This window comes from Myxine glutinosa, chromosome 1 (genome assembly GCF_964187855.1).
Source record: "Myxine glutinosa chromosome 1, kmMyxGlut1.1, whole genome shotgun sequence".
Lineage (NCBI taxonomy): Eukaryota > Metazoa > Chordata > Myxini > Myxiniformes > Myxinidae > Myxine > Myxine glutinosa.
Genome location: NC_136261.1, coordinates 405012182 through 405033509, shown reverse-complemented (window position 1 = coordinate 405033509; position 21328 = coordinate 405012182). Strand labels below are relative to the sequence as shown.

Genomic DNA, 21328 nt, shown 5'->3' with positions numbered 1-21328 from the left:
TCTGGCCTCCAAAGCCAGTCGCCGACTGGGCATACTCCGTCGTGCGAAGTCCTTCCTTGGCACACCTGAGCTCCTCACCACATACAAGGCTTTCATCCGCAGCTCTATGGAATACTGCTCTCCCCTCTGGTCTGGTGCTCCTGCCTCACACCTAGCTCGTCTTCACGCTGTTGAAACCAAAGCGTTCAGAATCATTGGAATCTCCCGCGATGAAGCTAACTCCAAGGGCCTTTCACTCACTCACCGCAGGCAGGTTGGTGGTCTTTGTCTTCTTCCGACTCCTCTCTGGCCTTGCCCCCCCAGCTCTCTGTGGGCTCTGTCCCCCAAATATTCCTACAGGTCGCACAAGATCTGCCTGCAACCCTCTTATGGTTAAACTGCCAAAATCAAGACTTTCTGCTCACCTTCACTCCTTCATTCCTCTTTTCTCCCACCTCTGGAACAAACTCCCTCACTCTCTTCAATCCCACTCCACCCTCCAGGTCTTTAAAACAGCTGTTCACCACCATCTCTTATCCTCCCCCATCCAGACACGGGCCCGATCACACTCACAAAGGGGAAATACAGGCAGGATGATGTTCACGCGCTGCTTTGGTCGTCCAGGAACGGCGGCGTCGCCCAGCGTGGCTCTCCACGATCACAGCATGTCCCGCGATGAAGGCAAGCAGGTGGTGGAAAGGATCCTCGTAGCGCGTCTCTCAAACAAAGGGGCAGATGAGGCAGGAATGCGGGAGGGAATGTACGCGTCTCTCGGCGGCTTTCCACAGCGCGTCGAGTTACCAGCGCGCTATCACTCATGTAACCCAATAGAGGCTCGGCCTCAAGCTCAACCGAGCGTCCACTTTAATACGAGCGCTTATACTTGGTTCATGCACGTCTTTTCTCCGAACTCATAACTCTCATCAATCCTCAGTCAAGCGCCTCCCTTCGCAAAACTGCAAGCTCACCTCTCCACTGAAGGACTCCTCACCCCGAACTGCTCGTGGGGGCTTCGCGCAACAGGTTTTATTGCCACGCCCTGAGCCCTCTCGAACGTTCCAACCATGCCCTGTGACGCATTGCCGCAGCCACTCCCTTTGAGCCCTGATTGGTGACTCGGGCTTACCGTCAGCTTCTCTGCCGCCCTCATTCGATCCCTGTTCGATTTGCCAGGCCTGCCTCGTGTTAATTCGCGCCAAAAAGCCAAAGGCAGCACACGGAGGCGTACGGCAATGGAGGCGGCATAAGGCAATGAAGCAATGAAAAGGACCTACTCTCATTATTCTACTCAACGCAAAACTAACACAGCAAAAGGACTATGCTCAAAAATACTAAGAAATAACTGCACTATCGCGAGGCTACATGTTGTAGTGTGACTAAACTATGAGGGGGAAATTAACCTTTATTGTACAAAACTCAAAACTGCAACAGTATCATCTTTATTACCCTGTACGCATGAAAAAGGTGGGTTAAGCATCTGGTTGTCTTTGTCGGTCTGTCTGTCTGTCTGCAGACATCAGTTTATAATCAAGAAATTCGAAACTTAATTTCAACTGAATGTTAATTTTAACACGAACCTGCAGTCCAGCAGTACTTTGGCTCTGAATATGTCAAATTGAAGGGAATCTCGTCTCGAGCGCACACAAGAGTAAGGTGGTTGTTTTGCTTTGTCTGGGAGTCAAACGATATTGAAAATCATTCCAAACAGGAAACCTGTTGTTTTTAAACACGTCATAAAGGACACAAACAACAGGCACGAAGAACTAATGCACCGTGTTAAATAAGGTGGCGTGAGAGACGCTGCATCAATGGCGGTAAACTTCCGATAAAGGTTTTTTTTCTCCAGCCTTTAAAACCTTTCATTTATTACACTCGCCAGAGGAGAGAGAATTGCATTTGAGTCCGTTTGTTTGTTTGTCTGTTTGCTCGTTTGTCCACACAGAATAAATATGATTTTCTCTGCAACCGTTGGTCCGATTAACAGGAAATTTTCACCAGAGGTGCACCACCTCCTGTATATTTTTAAAATATATAATTATGACGTCATATTTCACGTGGTATGGGCACCATCTTGGAAAAACCGAAAAACATTGCACCTCTATCAACGACAGTGCTGCCCAGAAAAAATTGAGACATGGCTCATTGTAAAGAACTCTCAATTGGGAATATATGTTGATGATGATGTCATAGGTGCCTCCATTATGACGTCAAAATTCGAGAAGTGCAAAACTTCATCCGATCAAGATAAAATTTCTTGAGCGTCATCTATGGATAAATTGGTGGAGACAAAAAAATAATGTGGTCATCGGTCACGTGGTTTGGCCACCATATTTGATTTAACACAAAAGCCTTAAAAACCATTAAAAGACGTCCAGGCAAGTGTCTGCAATCTCTGATTGCTCTTTCTTGTTTCATTTCATACATGTACACAGTGCCCATAGAAAGTCTACACCCCTTTTCAAAATATCCACCTTTTGTTGCCTTTTAGCCTCGAATTAAAATGCATTAAATCAGATTTTTTTTTCCACCTTTATTTACACATCTTAACCCACAACTTCCAAGTGAAAAACAAATTCTACAAATTTTTGAAAGATAATTAAAAATACAAAATTAGAATATGTGACTGACTGCGTGGGGTAATGTGTTCTATGAACTCTGTAGTTCAAAATGTGACACTTCTTGAAATCCATCACTGCTGGAGATGAAACCTGGTGCCACAACTCAAGGGAGGACTCATCACATTCATTTTGAGTGGGAGGGACTGACTTACTCTTTTTCAAAAAAGACAAATACCAACAACGGAGCATCAAGGTACGTCATTTTTTTGGGGGGGGGGGGGGGGGAATTTTGCTAAACTGGGCAATTCCACAGGATAGAACAGTGAATGGAGTCCATGACCATATGATTCTGTGTGATCTTCTGAGACTTGCAAGTTGTGAGGAGTGCCGAAGAAAGAATTTCGCCCAAGGGAGTATACTCAGATTGCATCCCATCTTTTGAAGCCAGTGGATGGAATGGTCTGATGTTGGGACTCAGAGGCTCAAGAGACCCGACTTCAACAGGCGACTGTTGCCGATATGAGAAATGCAAGGTGGTTTTATTTGGTGGGACAAAGGAAGGACATCTGATTTATCTGGTTTAAAAGATATTTCACGTGGTGGACCAGTTCTTGATGGTCTCTGATTCTTGATGGATGTTGCAGAGCCCACCTGTCATTTTGGTGGAGAAGGATGCATCACAGGTGACAATGGCCTCAAAATGACAGAGCGTTGTTGAATGAGCCAAAGGAGCCAAATGTTGGTTGTTTGCATGGAGTACCTCTGCCAACCAGGTGTGGAGTGGGATATACAGTGCATTCAGAAAGTATTCACACCCCTTCACTTTTTTCACATTTTGTTATGTTGCAGCCTTATGCTGAAATCGTTTAAATTCATTTTTTCCCTCATCAATCTACACTCAATACCCCACAATGACAAAGAGAAGACAGGATTTTAGAAAGTTTTGCAAATTTATTAAAAAGAAAAACCTGAAATATCACATTGACATACGTATTCAGATCCTTAACTCAGTACTTAGTCGAAGCACCTTTGGCAGCGATTACAGCCTCGAGTCGTCTTGGGTATGACGTGACAAGCTTTGCACACCTGGATTTGGGGATTTTCTGCCATTCTTGTCTGCAGATCCTCTCAAGGTCTGTCAGGTTGGATGGGGACCGTCGGTGGACAGCCATTTTCAGGTCTCTCCAGAGATGTTCGATTGGGTTCAAGTCAGGGCTCTGGCTGGGCCACTCAAGGACCATCACAGAGTTGTCCCCAAGCCACTCCTGCGTTGTCTTGGCTGTGTGCTTAGGGTCATTGTCCTGTTGGAAGGTGAACCTTTGGCCCAGTCTGAGGTCCTGAGCGCTCTGTTTCAAGTTTTCATTAAGGATATCTCTGTACTTTGCTCCGTTCATTGTTCCCTCAACCCTGACCAATCCCCCAGTCCCTGCTGCTGAAAAACACCCCCACAGCATGATGCTGCCACTACCATGCTTCACCGTTGGGATGGTATTGGGCAGGTGATGAGCAGTGCCTGATTTCCTCCAGACATGACGCTTAGAATTGAGGCAAACAGTTCAATCTTGGTTTCATCAGACCACAGAATCTTGTTTCTCACAGTCTGAGAGTCCTTTAGGTGCTTTTTTGCAAACTCCAAGTGGGCTTTCATGTGTCTTTCACTGGGGAGAGGCTTCCGTCTGGCCACTCTGCCATAAAGCCCAGATCGGTGGAGTGTTGCAGTGATGGTTGTCCTTCTGGAAGTTTCTCCCATCTCCACACGGGATCTCTGGAGCTCAGCCAGAGTGACCATCGGGTTCTTGGTCACCTCTCTTACCAAGGCCCTTCTCCCCTGATTGCTCAGTTTGGCCGGGCGGTCAGCTCTAGGAAGAGTCCTGGTTGTTCCAAACTTCTTCCATTTAAGATTTATGGAGGCCATTGTGCTCTTGGGAACCTTCAATGCAGCAGATTTTTTTTTTTGTAGGCTTCCCCAGATCTGTGCCTCGACACAATCCTGTCTCTGAGCTCTGCGGGCAGTTCCTCCGACCTCATGGCTTGGTTTTTGCTCTGATATGCATTGTCAGCTGTGAGACCTTATATAGACAGGTGTGTGCCTTTCCAAATCATGTCCAATCAATTGAATTTACCACAGGTGGACTCCAATCAAGGTGTAGAAACATCTCAAAGATGATCAATAGAAATGGGAGGCACCTGAGCTAAATTTCAAGTCATAGCAAAGGGTCTGAATACTTATGTCAATGTGATATTTCAGTTTTTTATTTTTAATAAATTTTCAAAACTTTCTAAAATCCTGTTTTCTCTTTGTCATTATGGGGTATTGAGTGGAGATTGATGAGGGAAGAAATGAATTTAAACGATTGCAGCATAAGGCTGCAACATAACAAAATGTGAAAAACGTGAAGGGGTCTGAATACTTTCTGAATGCACTGTATACTGTTGGCTGACATGTTGTCAAGCAAAGCTAGATCCGATTCAGTAAAAATAGATTGGATATGTTTTCGAAGAAACCGAAATTTTTCCCAAATGCGTGCATGTGATGCTGGTACAGTGGTACATTAAGGTCTGAAACCGACTCTGGTCCATGATAATATAGTAGTTGTTGTGTAGTTGTTCCACAATACAGGCTCAAAAGTAATTGTTTAGTTCATGAAGTGTACACCTGCTGCAAGGGCATGAAGTAGCAGGTCCACTTATTTATGCAATTTATTGATTTACCCAACCAGACTTGTTGGCATTGTGGTTGGAGCATCTATTCTGCGTCTCATCGGTCGGTAGTTCGTCTTTGGTAGTTGGTCGGTAGTTGTGGGCAAAGTGTAGTACCTGTCAGCCCCCCTTACCAGGGTAACGGTCCGCAGCCATGCGGTTTAAATGGCAGATGGCTCTGCACATCTGGTGGATGAGAGTCCAGTCGACTCCAACAGCACGGGCGGAAGAGGGTGAATTCCCCAACGGCCAGCAGAGAGACGGAGAGGAGTGGCGACCCCCCGTCTATACCACACACTTACCTGTGTGTACCAGCCACAGAAAGGCAATATGATGGCAAACGCCATTATTGCACAAGGAGACTCAACATCATCAGTTCATCTTTGCCTTCATACGTCATCACTATAGTTCTACAACTATCTGGGACACCTCTTCGTGGTGGTTGTACCACCCAACGCAAGTCTGGGGCCAAAACTTCCCCATTCTTCCCTGCTGCCCGGATCCGTCAGAGTGCCGATCAGTCCCCATGGACCGGCCGGCCCTTTTCCTCTTGTCTCGTCTCGATCTCGCTCTCTCTAACTTTGTCGTGGCCCTGACTTCTTCTTCTTCTTCTTCTTCTGCTATGGAGTAATATCTGCTGTTATTAGTTGGTGGGCATTGAAGATCTCACGGAGCCCTTCATGAAGCGTAGTCGAGCTATCGCCTCCACCCTGAACACCAAAATTCCTGCCCTGACCACTGATAGGAGAAGGTTGGCAAACCGCCCGACATGACCACTGATAGGAGAAGGTTAGCAAACCGCCCAACATGACCACTGATAGGAGCAGGTTAGCAAACCGCCCAACATGACCACTGATAGGAGAAGGTTAGCAAACCGCCCAACATGACCACTGATAGGAGCAGGTTAGCAAACCGCCCAACATGACCACTGATAGGAGCAGGTTAGCAAACCGCCCAACATGACCACTGATAGGAGAAGGTTGGCAAACCGCCCAACATGACCACTGATAGGAGCAGGTTAGCAAACCGCCCAACATGACCACTGATAGGAGAAGGTTGGCAAACCGCCCAACATGACCACTGATAGGAGAAGGTTGGCAAACCGCCCAACATGACCACTGATAGGAGAAGGTTGGCAAACCGCCCAACATGACCACTGATAGGAGAAGGTTGGCAAACCGCCCAACATGACCACTGATAGGAGCAGGTTAGCAAACCGCCCAACATGACCACTGATAGGAGAAGGTTGGCAAACCGCCCAACATGACCACTGATAGGAGCAGGTTAGCAAACCGCCCAACATGACCACTGATAGGAGCAGGTTAGCAAACCGCCCAACATGACCACTGATAGGAGCAGGTTAGGAAACCGCCCAACATGACCACTGATAGGAGAAGGTTGGCAAACCGCCCAACATGACCACTGATAGGAGAAGGTTGGGAAACCGCCCAACATGACCACTGATAGGAGCAGGTTAGCAAACCGCCCAACATGACCACTGATAGGAAAAGGTTGGCAAACCGCCCAACATGACCACTGATAGGAGCAGGTTAGCAAACCGCCCAACATGACCACTGATAGGAGAAGGTTAGCAAACCGCCCAACATGACCACTGATAGGAGAAGGTTAGCAAACCGCCCAACATGACCACTGATAGGAGAAGGTTAGCAAACCGCCCAACATGACCACTGATAGGAGAAGGTTAGCAAACCGCCCAACATGACCACTGATAGGAGCAGGTTAGCAAACCGCCCAACATGACCACTGATAGGAGCAGGTTAGCAAACCGCCCAACATGACCACTGATAGGAGAAGGTTAGCAAACCGCCCAACATGACCACTGATAGGAGAAGGTTAGCAAACCGCCCAACATGACCACTGATAGGAGAAGGTTGGCAAACCGCCCAACATGACCACTGGCCAGGAAACTACTTTGCTGGAACCATTGATGTAACAGATTATGGCACATCAGTCTGTCAGTCATTCGTCAATGAATATAAAAATGTGGCTTTAGTCAAATAATTTTGTAAACACGAAACTGGTCAAACATTTGGAATATGTCTTTCAATGCTGAGATATCCCACACACTCACTCTGCCTCTCCGAAAGGACCGTACGGAAAACCCTCCCATCTACTTTTTCAACAACCCTCCCAAAGAAGTTTTCAGTCATTGAAACTCCTGGGTCTCACTCTTAGCCATGATGTCTCTTGGGCAAGCCACATTTCAAAGTTGGCATTGAAAGCCAGATGTCGACTAGACATCCTCCGTCATGCAAAGTTCTTCCTTGGCACACCTGAACTCCTATCCACCTACAAGGCATGAACATCTGCAGCTAGCTGGAGTACTGCTCTCCCCTCTGGGCTGGTGCTCCTGCCTCAAATCTTTCTCAGCTTGACGCCACGGAAACCAAGGTCTATAAGATCATTGAAATTGCTTGCCGACAAAGCTGAATCTATGGGCCTAACACTTCGCCATCACTGACAGGTCCGTGATCTCTCTGTCTTCTTCTGCCTCATTTCTGGTCTTGAACCTTCTGCCCTCTCCGTGCTCCGTCCCCTCCAGATGTCTGTAGGATGCACATGGTCCACCAGGAACCCCCTCCTCGTGAAACTACACAAAGCCAGAACCACTGCTCACCTCCACTCCTTTATTCCTCTTTTTCCCACCTGTGGAACCACCTTTCACACTCTCTTCAATCTCATTCTTCCCTCCAGGTCTTCAAGAGACAGCTATTCACCACCATCTCAAGTCATCCCCCATCCAAAGCCATGATCTTTTCGGCACCTGTTAAGCCACCCCCACCCCTCTCAAAAATGTTGCTTATGTATCTATGTTGTCCCCCCTTGCTTCCTCTACTCCCCTTGCTTTCTCTACCCCCTTGTTGTCCTCTACCCCTCTTTGGTACCTGCATCCCTTGTTTGTCCATCTCCATCTACCTTCTCCCTCTGCCATCCTGATCTGTTCTGTGTCCTAGCTCTTTCACGAGCCTATATCTTGTACCTATATATATATATTTTTAGTGAGGTTGATATCTTACCTTTTAAAGTAAATGATCTTGAGAAATCCTGTCGTAGCTATTTGAGATTTTAAAGACCAGGGTCATGTTACCTCTCTTTTCTTGCGTCAATACTTTAATGAGTGCATGCCAAATTTCTAATGGTAACAAGCGTTACGCCTCGGTCCCCCGTCGTGGAAGTGATGTGAGTTGACAAAGTGGAAGACGCAGAAAACATGCTATGATATGATATTTCGCTCACAAGGTTCAGACATACATGGAGGCGGCCATCTTGGATTTTGACGTGGCGACCCAATTTTCAATAGCGTTCTTCCTTGTGCCTAGATACACCCAAACACCAGATTAGAAGTTGGTATTTCGCTTATTTTTCAACATATTCCACTCACAAGGTTCAGACATACATGGCGGCGGCCATCTTGGATTTTGACGTGGCGACCCAATTTTAAACAACGTTCTTCCTTGTTCCTAGATACATACACCCACACACCAGATTAGAAGTTGGTACTTCGCTTGTTTTTCGAGATATTTCGCTCACAAGGTTCAGATATATATATATATGGTGGCGGCCATCTTGGATTTTGACGTGGCGACCCAATTTTCAATAGCGTTCTTCCTTATGCCGAGATACACCCACACACCAGATTAGAAGTTGGTACTTCGCTTATTTTTCAAGATATTCATCTCACAAGGTTCAGACATACATGGCGGTGGCCATCTTGGATTTTGACGTGGCGACCCAATTTTCAATAGCGTTCTTCCTTATGCCGAGATACACCCACACACCAAATTAGAAGTTGGTACTTCGCTTATTTTTCAAGATATTCATCTCACAAGGTTCAGACATACATGGCATCAGACATACATGGCGGCGGCCATCTTGGATTTTGACGTGGGTTGTACCCACACACCAAATTCGAATGCAGTCCTTCGCTTACGCACGCATGCACGCACGCCCGCACGCACGCACGCCCGCATGCACGGACGGACGGACGGACGGACGGACGGACGGACGGACGACACACGGACGGAGGGGAAAACCATAGTCCCCCTTTCGCTCCACTGTGCGACGGGGGACAATAAACCTCCCTTGATATGGTCGATAGCTGAACAAGAGCACAAGCTTAGTATATTGAAGTGCGGTGCTATGCGCACGACTTGTTTGCCAAGAAGATAAGCAACAACGCAGGTAACCAAAAAGAGTCTTTATTCCAAAGCTCAACTATAGCACTGACGTGCTCGGGGCTGCACGCCCCGTGTATATCCCGAGGCCACGCCTACCCCTCGGGCGTGGCCGACACCCTCTTGGTGCGCGGAATGATGTCACCGTGCTAGCAAGCCATCGTGTCCGCCACACGCGCCCCCCCAGAATTCCCGCGCACCTGCGGGGCAAACGGATGACCCGGCCGAAGTGCCCTCTGGCGGCTGGCGGCATCTGGGATGCCGGGATGTCATCTGGGATGCCTCCGGCTGCACCTGGGATGGGTGCAGGACCGGGGGTGGGGGGGGGGGGGCGTGCCGGCGGGGCTGGGCGGTGCCGGAGGTCCGCCCGCCGGGGGGCGGCCCCGACGCGGGGGCCGAGCCACTGGCGGGGGCTGGTCCACGTCGAGGTGGGCCGGCTTGAGACGGTCCACGGAAACGTGGTCAGGAGTACCGCCGATGTCGAGGGTGAAGTGTTTCGCCCCGGTCTCCAGCACGCGGAAGGGCCCGTTGTACGGGGGCTGCAGTGGTGTCCGGTGGGCGTCGTGGCGGAAGAACACGTACTCCGCCGTGCGAAGCTCCGGGGCGACGTGCGTTGGCGGGCACCCGTGGTGCGCCGTCGGCACCGGGGCGAACCTCCGGGCGGTCTCCTGCAGTGCGGAGCGCTGCTGCGCCACGGACCATGGTGCCGTGGAGTCGGGGAGGAACTCGCCCGGCACCCGCAGCTGTTGTCTGAAGACCATCTCCGCCACGGATGCGCGCAGGTCGTCCTTGGGCGCCGTCCGGAGGCCCAGCAGGACCCAGGGGAGCCTGTCGGCCCAGCCGCCATCGCGGAGGGTGGCCCGGAGCGTGGCCTTCAAGGAGCGGTGGAAGCGCTCGCACAAGCCGTTGGCCTGGGGGTGGTAGGCCGTGGTGCGGTGCAGCTGGACGCCGAGCCCCCGCGCGACCGCCCCCCAGAGCTCCGAGGTGAACTGGGGGCCGCTGTCGGACGAGATGTCCGAGGGGGCGCCGAACCGGGCAACCCAGGTGGCGATGAACGCCTGCGCAACGTCCGCTGCCGTCGTCGCCCCCAAAGGCACGACCTCCGGCCACCGGGTGGTGCGGTCCACCATGGTGAGGACGTGGGTGAAACCCCGCGAGGGGGGCAGAGGTCCCACCAAGTCCACGTGAACGTGGTCGAACCGACGTTCGGGCACTGTGAACGGGGCCAACGGGGCCTGGGTGTGGTGGTGCACCTTCGCGCGCTGGCACGCGAGGCACGTCCTGGTCCAATCGTGGACGGCCTTCCGGAGGCCATGCCAGACGAACTTGTCGGCGACCAGCCTCTGGGAGGCCTTTGTGCCCGGGTGGGACAGGCCATGGATGGCATCAAAAACCTGGTGCTGCCAGCCCGCGGGCACGATGGGGCGAGGCCGCCCGAGGGAGACGTCGCACAAGAGGGCCGTGCCCACGCCGTCGAACGGCACCTCGGTGACTCGGAGGCCCGTGACAGCGGTCCGCAAGGCCTGGACGTCGGGGTCGGCGGTCTGGTCCGCCGCCATCCGGGCATAGTCGATCCCGAGGTGGACCGCGTGGGCGACGGACCGGGAAAGGCAATCCGCCACCGGGTTGTCCTTTCCCGCGACGTGCCGGATGTCCGTCGTGTACTCGGACACGGCCGAGAGGTGACGCTGCTGCCGGGCCGACCGGGCCGACCGGCAGGGCTCGGCGACCTTGGCCATCGCGAAGACCAGGGGCTTGTGGTCGACGAGGGCCGTGAACGAATGGCCCTCGAGCAGATGGCGGAAGTGCCGGACCGCCAGGTGGAGCCCGAGCAACTCGCTGTCGAAGGTGCTGTACCGGCGTTCGTGCAGGTGAAGCTGCCGGCTGAAAAACGCCAGCAGTTGCCAAGCACCACTCACCCATTGCTCGTGCACCGCGCCCACCGCGTAGTCCGACGCGTCGGTGGTGAGGGCGATCGGTGCATCGAGCGCCGGGTGCGCGAGCATGGTGGCGTTAGCCAAGGCGAGCTTCGCGCCCGCGAATGCCGCGTCCATCTGCTCGGTCCAACAACGTCACCTTTGCCCGGCTTCCCCCGGAGGGCCTCGTGCAGGGGGCGCAGGAGCTGGGCGATGCGGGGCAGGAAACGGTGGTAAAAGTTCACCATGCCCAGGAACTCCTGGAGCCCCCTGATCGTGCGGGGGCACGGAAACCCCTTGACCACCTCCACCTTTGCCGGTAAGGGGGTGGCCCCGTGCCTGGTGACGCGGTGCCCCAAAAAGTCGATTTCGGCGACGCCGAACCGGCACTTGGCGGGGTTTACGATCAGGCCATGCTGGCCCAGGCATTCGAAGAGCATGCGGAGGTGGCGGAGGTGCTCTTCGCGGGACGCACTTGCGACGAGGATGTCGTCCAGGTCGACGTAAACGCAATCCAAGTCGCGCAAGATGCTGTCCATCAACCGTTGGAACGCCTGGGCCGCATTCTTCAACCCGAAGGGCATCCGAAGAAACTCGAAGAGGCCGAATGGTGTAATGACGGCTGTCTTCGGTATGTCCTCCGGCCTGACGGGGACCTGGTGGTATCCGCGAATGAGGTCCACCTTAGAAAAGAAGGACATTTTCGAAAACCGGGAGGAAAAGTCCTGAATGTGAGGGACCGGGTAGCGGTCGGGGGTGGTGGCATCGTTGAGGCGGCGGTAGTCTCCGCACGGCCGCCATCCCCCACCGGGCTTCGGCACGATGTGGAGTGGCGACGGCCAAGCGCTCTTGGAGTGCCGTACGATGCCCAGCCGCTCCAGCGTAGCGAACTCCGCCTTCGCCACCGCGAGCTTCGTCGGCTCGAGGCGGCGTGCCCGGGCGTAGACCGGTGGCCCGACGGTGGGGATGTGATGTTCCACCCCGTGCTTGACGGCCACCACCGAGAAGGTGGGCCGCGTGAGGGCCGGGAAGCTGGCGAGGAGGCGGGTGAACTCGTCCGCTGCCGGAAGCGTACAGACCAACCTCGCCAGGACCGAACCGCTCAGCAAACCGCTTGGCGAGCCGCTTGGTGAGCCGCTCAGGGAGCTGCTCAACGAACTGCTCAGCGCGCAAGCAAGCGAGCTGAACGTTTCGGCCTGGACGGGGCGTCTGTGCTTCACGTCCACCAACAACCCATTTGCACATAGGAAGTCCGCACCGAGCAATGCCATGGGCACGCTGGCGGTTATGAACGTCCATTGAAAGCATTGCCCTCCGAACTGCAGGGAGAGGCAGCGCTTCCCGAATGTGCGTATGGGTGTACCGTTGGCTGCAAGCAACGTGGGGCCCCGGCCCGCGGTTCGCTTGTTGGACGTGGAGGCGGGGATAACGCTCACCTGTGTGCCTGTGTCGCATAGGAAGCGACGCCCGGACAAGGTGTCTGTGACAAAAAGGAGGCTGCCGGAAAGGCCGACGCTCAAAGCGGCTACCGAGCGCCGGCCCGGGCATTTCCCGACTTGCCAAACGAGCACGGCGGGCAACAATTCCTCGCCTTGTGGCCAAACCTGGCGTGGAAACGGCACCAGGTTTGCGGCGGAGGCGGAGGCCGCGGCTTTCACGGTGGTGGTGGGCGGGGCGTGGCGGCGGCCACGAGGTGTGCATCGGCATCAGCCTCGGGATCCACGAGGTGTGCAGCAGCATCAGCCTTGGGATCCGCGACGGCCGCACCGACTCTCGCCCGCGTGCCACAAGCCGCAAAAAACTTGTCGGCCTGGAGGGCCAGAGCGCGGGGTTCCTTTATTTTGGAACCGGCCAACGCGAGGCATACCTGTGCCGGTAGCTGGCGTAGAAAGAGCGCCCGGAATAAAAAATCCGGGGCTTTGTCACCCAGCAGCGACAGCATGTAGTCCATCCGGACCGATGGTCGTGTGTCGCCGAGTTCGGGAAGGTCCAGGAGGCGGTCGGCCCGTTCGCACTCCGTGAGGCCGAACGTGGCGATGAGGAGACGCTTGAGCGCCTCGTACCTGTGGTCGGCCGGTGAGTTCCCCAGGACGGACATGACGCGGGCGGCTGTGCCGGGCCCGAGGGTGGCGATGACGTGGTAATAATGCGTCTCATCCGCCGTTACGCCTCGAAGTTGGAACTGTGCCTTGGCCTGCACGAACCATACCTCGGCCTGAGCTTCCCAAAACTCAGGGAGCTTCACCGCAACCGCGTTGTTTGACATGGCGTGTTCTGTTGGTCAGCGGCGGCTGAACCAGCGTCGAGGTCACCAATGAAGTGCGGTGCTATGCGCACGACTTGTTTGCCAAGAAGATAAGCAACAACGCGGGTAACCATAAAGAGTCTTTATTCCAAAGCTCAACTCTAGCACTGACGTGCTGGGGCTGCGCGCCCCGTGTATATCCCGAGGCCACGCCTACCCCTCGGGCGTGGCCGACACCCTCTTGGTGCGCAGAATGATGTCACCGCACCAGCGAGCCATCGTGTCCGCCACAATATCTTCTTTAAAATCCTTTCCAGTTTATCTGCATCAGAAATAAATGCAGGACCCCATGCCAGGTATTTGGAATTTAATAATCAGGTTTTTTTTCTATCATACAAAGCCTGTTGCGTGTTACGTGTCCATTTGTCCGTGGATTTGCATCAATAATGGCCGTACAATTGGATACAAAATGGCGTCACGTAAGGCGATTGCCACGCTCTTTGAAGGCTGTGCGAATGTGTTTGGGGAGGGTGTGGCACACGATGTAGCTGTGATTGTGGTTTAGGTTTATGTTGTGCTAAATAATTTCTGGTGCTCAAAGTTGCTGAAAAAAAAAACAAAGGTACTTGCTACAGTAGTTGATAACACCATCATGGCTGCAGCAAACCGGTCGCTTCAGACGTGGAGGTCGATCTCGCCTATACTGTATTCGTTTGGTGCACCACGTGACAATAATTTACATACTGGTTAAAAAAAGAACAACCCACTGACTGAACTGTTCACCACTCGAATTAAAGCTGCCAATGGAGGGGTTTCACTACCCATGATGCAGTGCGCGGGCGCCATGTTGGTTGGCGCGAAAAGGTAAACAAGGCCAGATAATTAGCGTAACCTTCTATTGCACTAAGTCAGAATAACCAGATAAACGTCCTTGGCAAGGGAAGTGAATGCAACCAACATGGCGACGTGCAAGGCATTGTGGGATACCTCTGGGAACCCTCTCTTACTACCATCCTCACTCTTCTTCACTCTTCGACTGTCCTAACGAACTATTCGTTTACCGGATGCTGAAAAGTAATGCCTCCTATTGTTTTTTTTGTGCAAAACAGGTAAAGGTGTTCGATTGAAACGAAGCGCAGTCCGTCATTTCTGATCCCGTCGATGTCGGTCAAGATGTCAGCGGGGAGCAACCAAGCATGGACGATGTCGGTGCGGTTAAAGCAGACTGCTGTTATGGAGTTTCTCACGGCCGAGAACGTTCCTCCTGCGGATATTAAACGGAGAATGAAACTCGTGTATGGCGACCAATTTTGCGATGATGTGAGTACCGAGACTACCGTACCACGTGGGTCGGCTACGGGGTGGAATGTGTGCACTGCAGTCCGTGGTGGTGGTTATGTTACCACATAAATACCGTGGTGGAGTACAGATTGATGTTCGTATTCGTCATTCGGATACCTTTACCTGTTTTGGAGGGAAATGATCGGAGGCATTACCTTTCAACACGCGTCCTCCATACTGCTCCATGTAAGGTTGATGTGGGTTTGTGTTCATGGATTGAGGGGAGAATACCCGATGTATGATTAGATAGATTGAGAAGACCTGTTTGAGGGAGAACATGAGTGACGCTGATCTGTGGAGAGTACATGCAAGATGGTGATTGGCAGACGAGGTGCTGCTTGCGGATTGGCAGAGAGCAGCAAGAATGTGGTGCACGTAGTATGAATATTCTCTCCGGTGTTTGCTTCACACTTTACGAGCGTAAAGGCGATCGATTGATCCTGATCGATCGACGTTGTATGGGATCTCACGACCGCTTTTGGTATCTCACGACCGCTTTTGGGATCTCACGACCGCTTTTGGGATCTCACGACTGCTTTTGGGATGTCACGACCGTGACCGCTTTTGGGATCTCACGACCGCGACCGCTTTTGGGATCTCACGACCGCATTTGGGATCTCACGACCGCTTTTCGGATCTCACGACCGCTTTTCGGATCTCACGACCGCTTTTCGGATCTCACGACCGCTTTTCGGATCTCACGACCGCTTTACGGATCTCACGACCGCTTTACGGATCTCACGACCGCTTTTCGGATCTCACGACCGCTTTTCGCATCCCACCACCGCTTTTCGGATCCCACGACCGCTTTTCGGATCCCACGACCGCTTTTCGGATCTCACGACCGCTTTTCGGATCTCACGACCGCTTTTCGGATCTCACGACCGCTTTTCGGATCTCACGACCGCTTTTCGGATCTCACGACCGCTTTTCGGATCTCAGGACCGCTTTTCGGATCTCACGACCGCTTTTCGGATCTCACGACCGCTTTTCGGATCTCACGGCCGCTTTTCGGATCTCACGGCCGATTTTCGGATCTCACGGCCGATTTTCGGATCTCACGGCCGATTTTCGGATCTCACGGCCGATTTTCGGATCTCACGGCCGATTTTCGGATCTCACGACCGATTTTCGGATCTCACGACCGCTTTTCGGATCTCACGACCGCTTTTCGGATCTCACGACCGCTTTTCGGATCTCACGACCGCTTTTCGGATCCCACGACCGCTTTTCGGATCCCACGACCGCTTTTCGGATCCCACGACCGCTTTTCGGATCCCACGACCGCTTTTCGGATCCCACGACCGCTTTTCGGATCCCACGACCGCTTTTCGGATCCCACGACCGCTTTTCGGATCCCACGACCGCTTTTCGGATCCCACGATCGCTTTTCGGATCCCACGATCGCTTTTCGGATCTCACGACCGCTTTTCGGATCTCACGACCGCTTTTCGGAAATGCGTGTGCGATTTGTGGAACGCTCGACCGGCGGTTTGGGGAACGCTCGGCCGGCGGTTTGGGGAACGCTCGGCCGGCGGTTTGGGGAACGCTCGGCCGGCGGTTTGGGGAATGCTCGGCCGGCGGTTTGGGCAACGCTCGGCCGGCGGTTTGGGGAACGCTTGGCCGGCGGTTTGGTGAACGCTCGGCCGGCGGTTTGGGGAACGCTCGGCCGGCGGTTTGGGGAACGCTCGGCCGGCGGTTTGGGGAACGCTTGGCCGGCGGTTTTGGGAACGCTCGGCCGGTGGTTTGGGGAACGCTCGACCGGCGGTTTGGGGAATGCAAGGTTTAGGGATAGCACAACCAGTTTTGGGAGTGGGTGGGGGCACACGACCACTTTGGGGATCACAATACTTGTTTGTCAGTTCAACACCCGATCACACTCTTCCCACCACTGCTGCCTTGCTGTCCGACATTTCTCTTCATCCACGAGTAGCACACTACGTGGCCTCTGTGCCTCATCGAGGATCGTCCCGGTGCCCTCGTCATGTGGTCTCGTGAGGTAGTTTCAGGTCAATATCATCTCCTCGTGTGCAAGTTGGTGTAAAAGGGCAGGATTTTGGGTTAGATTAGTGGATGATATACAGGGTGGCCTCGAAGTCGCTTTGCCCCTGATAAACTACTTGCACCTCCCTTCCCATCCCCCGCCGTTCTCTGCGGAAACACTGACTCACTGACACGTGAGTCAGTCGGACTTTAGATGGCATGGCGGACACAAGTTATTCCAGTGTTGAAGAGTGGTTGTTTGCTGTGTCTGGTTGCATGAAAAGTCACACACGGGCCAAACGATTGCGGAATGCTTCGGAAAACCTTCACCTAAGCAGACGTTGTTGCGGTGGGAAAAAGGGTTGTTGAAACAGGAAGTATGAAGAAAAAGAAGCGCGTTGGAAGACCGATAACAGGACGAAACACGTGCACTGCTGTGTTGGCGTCGGTTGATATGTTGCTGAGAAAGTGAACTCGACATATCATGGACCACTCTGCAAACTTGCATGAAAAAAGATCTTCAGTTGATACCTTGTCACCTATCATTTGTAAGTACTGCACATGCCACAATAAAACCTGTGCAGGTATATTGAAAGAACTCGAGAATTAATGCTTTACTTGGGGGAGGGGTAAAGCGCCTTTCAGGCCACCCTGTCCACCTGTGAATCCTAGTTGTAACATTGTATGCTTTTGAAAGGAGTTGGAAATGTTCGCTCGTGTTTAGGGAGACCATCCTGCAGTGGACTAGATAGATTTGTCAAGTCAGGATTATGATCATGATCTGGATTTGGAGGTAACCCCGCCCCCTTCCACTCCATCCCATGTGTACTTGATAGATAAATGGACTCTTGCACTGTGGAAAAGGTAAACCTTGCCTTCTTGTTTCTCAACAGGTAGATCGACATCGTACACACGTATCACTACCTCACTGCGACCCTCTTACTTGCAGGTTACGGTCTCTCTCCTCCTCACCCCACCCACTCGCTTTTTTGACGTTAGCTCATTCCCTTTCTTGGTGTGTCTAACGTGGACCTCAGTGTGATTACACTGCCATTCGACCATTTGCCAACTCGTTCTTTCACGAGTCTCGATTTTATGTTTAAAGTAGTGTAAGGAATAACAAACATGGCTTGTACGTAGGTACATAATAAATATAAACTTTATGGTTATAGGCAAGCATCACCGACCTCCTGCTAGATATAAATTTAGGTTTTATAAAATTATTTATTTATTTTACGGACTCGTTTACGGTTTTAACGTAAATTTTCATTGAGATTTTTATTTAAAAGTTTAGTTATATAAATTACATTTTTCAAATGCTAGATATTGATTGAGGGGTTTTTTTTGTTTGTTTTTTTGCTCTCGCCAAGCGAAGGACAGGGTTAAGCGATCGGTTACGTGTGTACTTGTGCTGTGGCGTACGTACGTGCGTGTCTGCATTTTAAAAGTTCATTTTCTCGGAAATCGTTGGTCCGAATGACACTAAATTTTACCAAAGGAGCGCCTCCATCTCTAGAATTTTTATGGCTCCGCCGACAAAGTCGTGGGAAGCATTATGTTTTCGGGTTGTCCATCCTTCCGTCCTTCCGTACGTACATCCGTCCGCCCGGGCTCGACGTCTTTTTTCTCAGCAACCATATGTCCGATTGAGACTAAACTTTCAGGGTAGGAGTGACACCCATCCAGAATGTTTTTATGTTAATTGTGATGTCATAGGTCACGTGGTATGGCAGCCATCTTGGATTAAAAGCCAATTAAATAAATTATTTCTCGGAAACCGCTAAATGGAAAAATTTGAAACTTGGCACATTGTCAAGTACTCCCAATGGGGAACAAAAGCATGATGATGATGACATCATAGGTGAAGTGGTATATAGGCCAAAAATGTTTTAATCGAATTCCTTATCCTAAAAATCTGAAATTGCATACACATGATCTATGACCCATTTGTATTGAAATATTAAACGTATGACATCATAGATCACATGGTTTGGCAGCCATTTTGGAATAAGGGAAAATATTAAATAATTATATCTCTCAAACCACTCACCCTATCGATGTGAAATTTTACAAATGTCATCTAGCAGCAGAGTTGCATATAGTTTGAAAATGATGATGTCGTAGGTCACGTGGTTTGGCCATCTTGGATAGAAAAACGAACCTTATCCAATCAACACGAAACTTCACAAACCTGATCCACTAACCCCAACATATGCAATGATGTGAGTACCGAGATTACCGTACCACGTGGGTCGGCCATGAGGTGGAATGTGTGCGCTGCAGTCCGTAGTGGTGGTTATGTTACCACATAAATGATGATGATGACAGCCATTTTGTCCGATTGAGACTAAACCTTCAGGGTAGGAGTGACATAGTCGCACACAGGGGAGAGGTGGTCATGTTACCACATAAACACCGTGGTGGAGTACAGATTGATGTTCGTATTCATCATTCGGATACCTTTACCTGTTTTGGAGGGAAATAATCGGACTGAATCGGAGAGGAGGGAGGGGATCGCACGCAGGGGGGAGGAGGGAGGAGATCGCATGCAGGGGAGAGGAGGGAGGGGTTCGCATGCAGGTGGGAGGAGGGAGAGGATCGCACACAGGGGAGAGGAGGGAGGGGATCGCACACAGGGGAGAGGAGGGAGGGGATCACACACAGGGGAGAGGAGGGAGGGGATCGCACACAGGGGAGAAGAGGGAGGGGATCGCACACAGGGGAGAGGAGGGAGGGGATCGCACACAGGGGAGAGGAGGGAGGGGATTGCACACAGGGGAGAGGAGGGAGGGGATTGCACACAGGGGAGAGGAGGGAGGGGATCGCACACAGGGGATAAGAGAGGAACGCACGCAGGGGAGAGGAGGGAGGGGATCGCACGCAGGGGAGAGGAGGAAGGGGATCGCACGCAGGGGAGAGGAGGGAGGGAAACGCACGCAGGGGAGAGGAGGGAGGGGATCGCATGCAGGGGAGAGGAGGGAGGGGATCGCACACAGGGAAGAGGAGGGAGGGGATTGCACGCAGGGAAGAGGGGGGAGGGAATCCCACACAGGGGAGAGGAGGGAGGGGATCACACGCAGGGGAGAAGAGAGGATCGCACGCAGGGGAGAAGAGAGGATCACACTTGGGGGAGAAGAGAGGATCACACGTGGGGGAGAGGAGGGAGGGGATCGCACACAGGGGATATGACACAGGGGACACAAGTGATGGCATCTACCCGTTGTGGGACTATGCGGAGGCATATTGGTGACACAGTCGCATTGTTGTAGTTTTTTTTCATAATTATGATGTCATAGGTCACATGGTACGCACGCCATCTTGGAAAAACGTTTCACCTTTCTCCTAAACTGCTCCATGGAAACAAATGAAGCATGGCTCATTGGAAAGAACTCCGCATGGGGAATAAGTGTTAATTATGACGTCATAATATGACAGGGACAATGCTTAGCGTGATCAGTTTGAAATTTATTGGGCGTGCTTTACGCAACAATTATATCAGAGAATGTAAATTTATGACGTCATCGCTCACATGGTCTGGCAGCCATATTTGATCAAAGAGGAAAAAAAACGCTTCAAAAACAGAAGAGTTGGCTCGCACCAAGTTGACTGTGAGGTAAGTATTCTATGAATACCATCTAGTTTTTTTTAATGTTTGCGCTTGTGTTTTTTAACGTAACTTCTCATTTATGGACGCTTTATATTTTTTTCATTTATGGACATTATGGTCATGTTTATTTCACAGTTTGCAGTTAAACAAGCATTCTGAGTATTGCGCTGCAATACATGTCCCCTACCGGCAGTCTGTCATCCGGAAAACTGTTGGGGAAATTACCAAAGTTCAAAGTGCCATAACTTTGTCAAAAATGATCGAAACGTCGTGAAGTTCGAACTTGATCTGTAACTTATCATGAGGAAACCATGTGCCAAGTTTGAAATCATTAGCATTAAGAGTTTAGAAAAAAAGTCCGGAAAACTGTTCCTTGCGTGACAGACTGACAGACTGACAGATGGAGGGACGAAGTGCAAACCTATAGTCCCCTCCGGTGTACCCCGGTAGGGGACTAATAAATTACAATTTTCAAATGCTAGATATTGATTGAGGTTTATTTTCTTTTTTCTTTTTATACATATGCGTTTACGGTTTTTTTTAATGTAAATTTTCAATTCACGGACACTTTCCAACGGTTCTGTGATTTTTCCCGGTGTACTGGCTTCGATGTCCATCGGCACGCCCAATTTCAGCTTTCTACGGCACCCGGAAGGTACCGAACATTAATATCAGTCAGTCAGTGCTTAAAAAGAGCTTTATATCTATCTTTCTATCTATATTCTTATTCTCATATCTTGTATCTATAACCCAATTTGTGAACGTCTGCTTGTTCGGTTGTGCCTCATGGACAGCCTAAGGAA

The 21328-nt window shown here is 51.5% G+C and overlaps 1 protein-coding gene across 1 annotated transcript in view; it reads left to right on the top strand.

The window, feature by feature from the left end:
- Positions 1-21328, top strand: part of LOC137417071 (uncharacterized) — a 59588-nt gene that overhangs the window by 31543 nt on the left and 6717 nt on the right. The window lies entirely within an intron of this gene.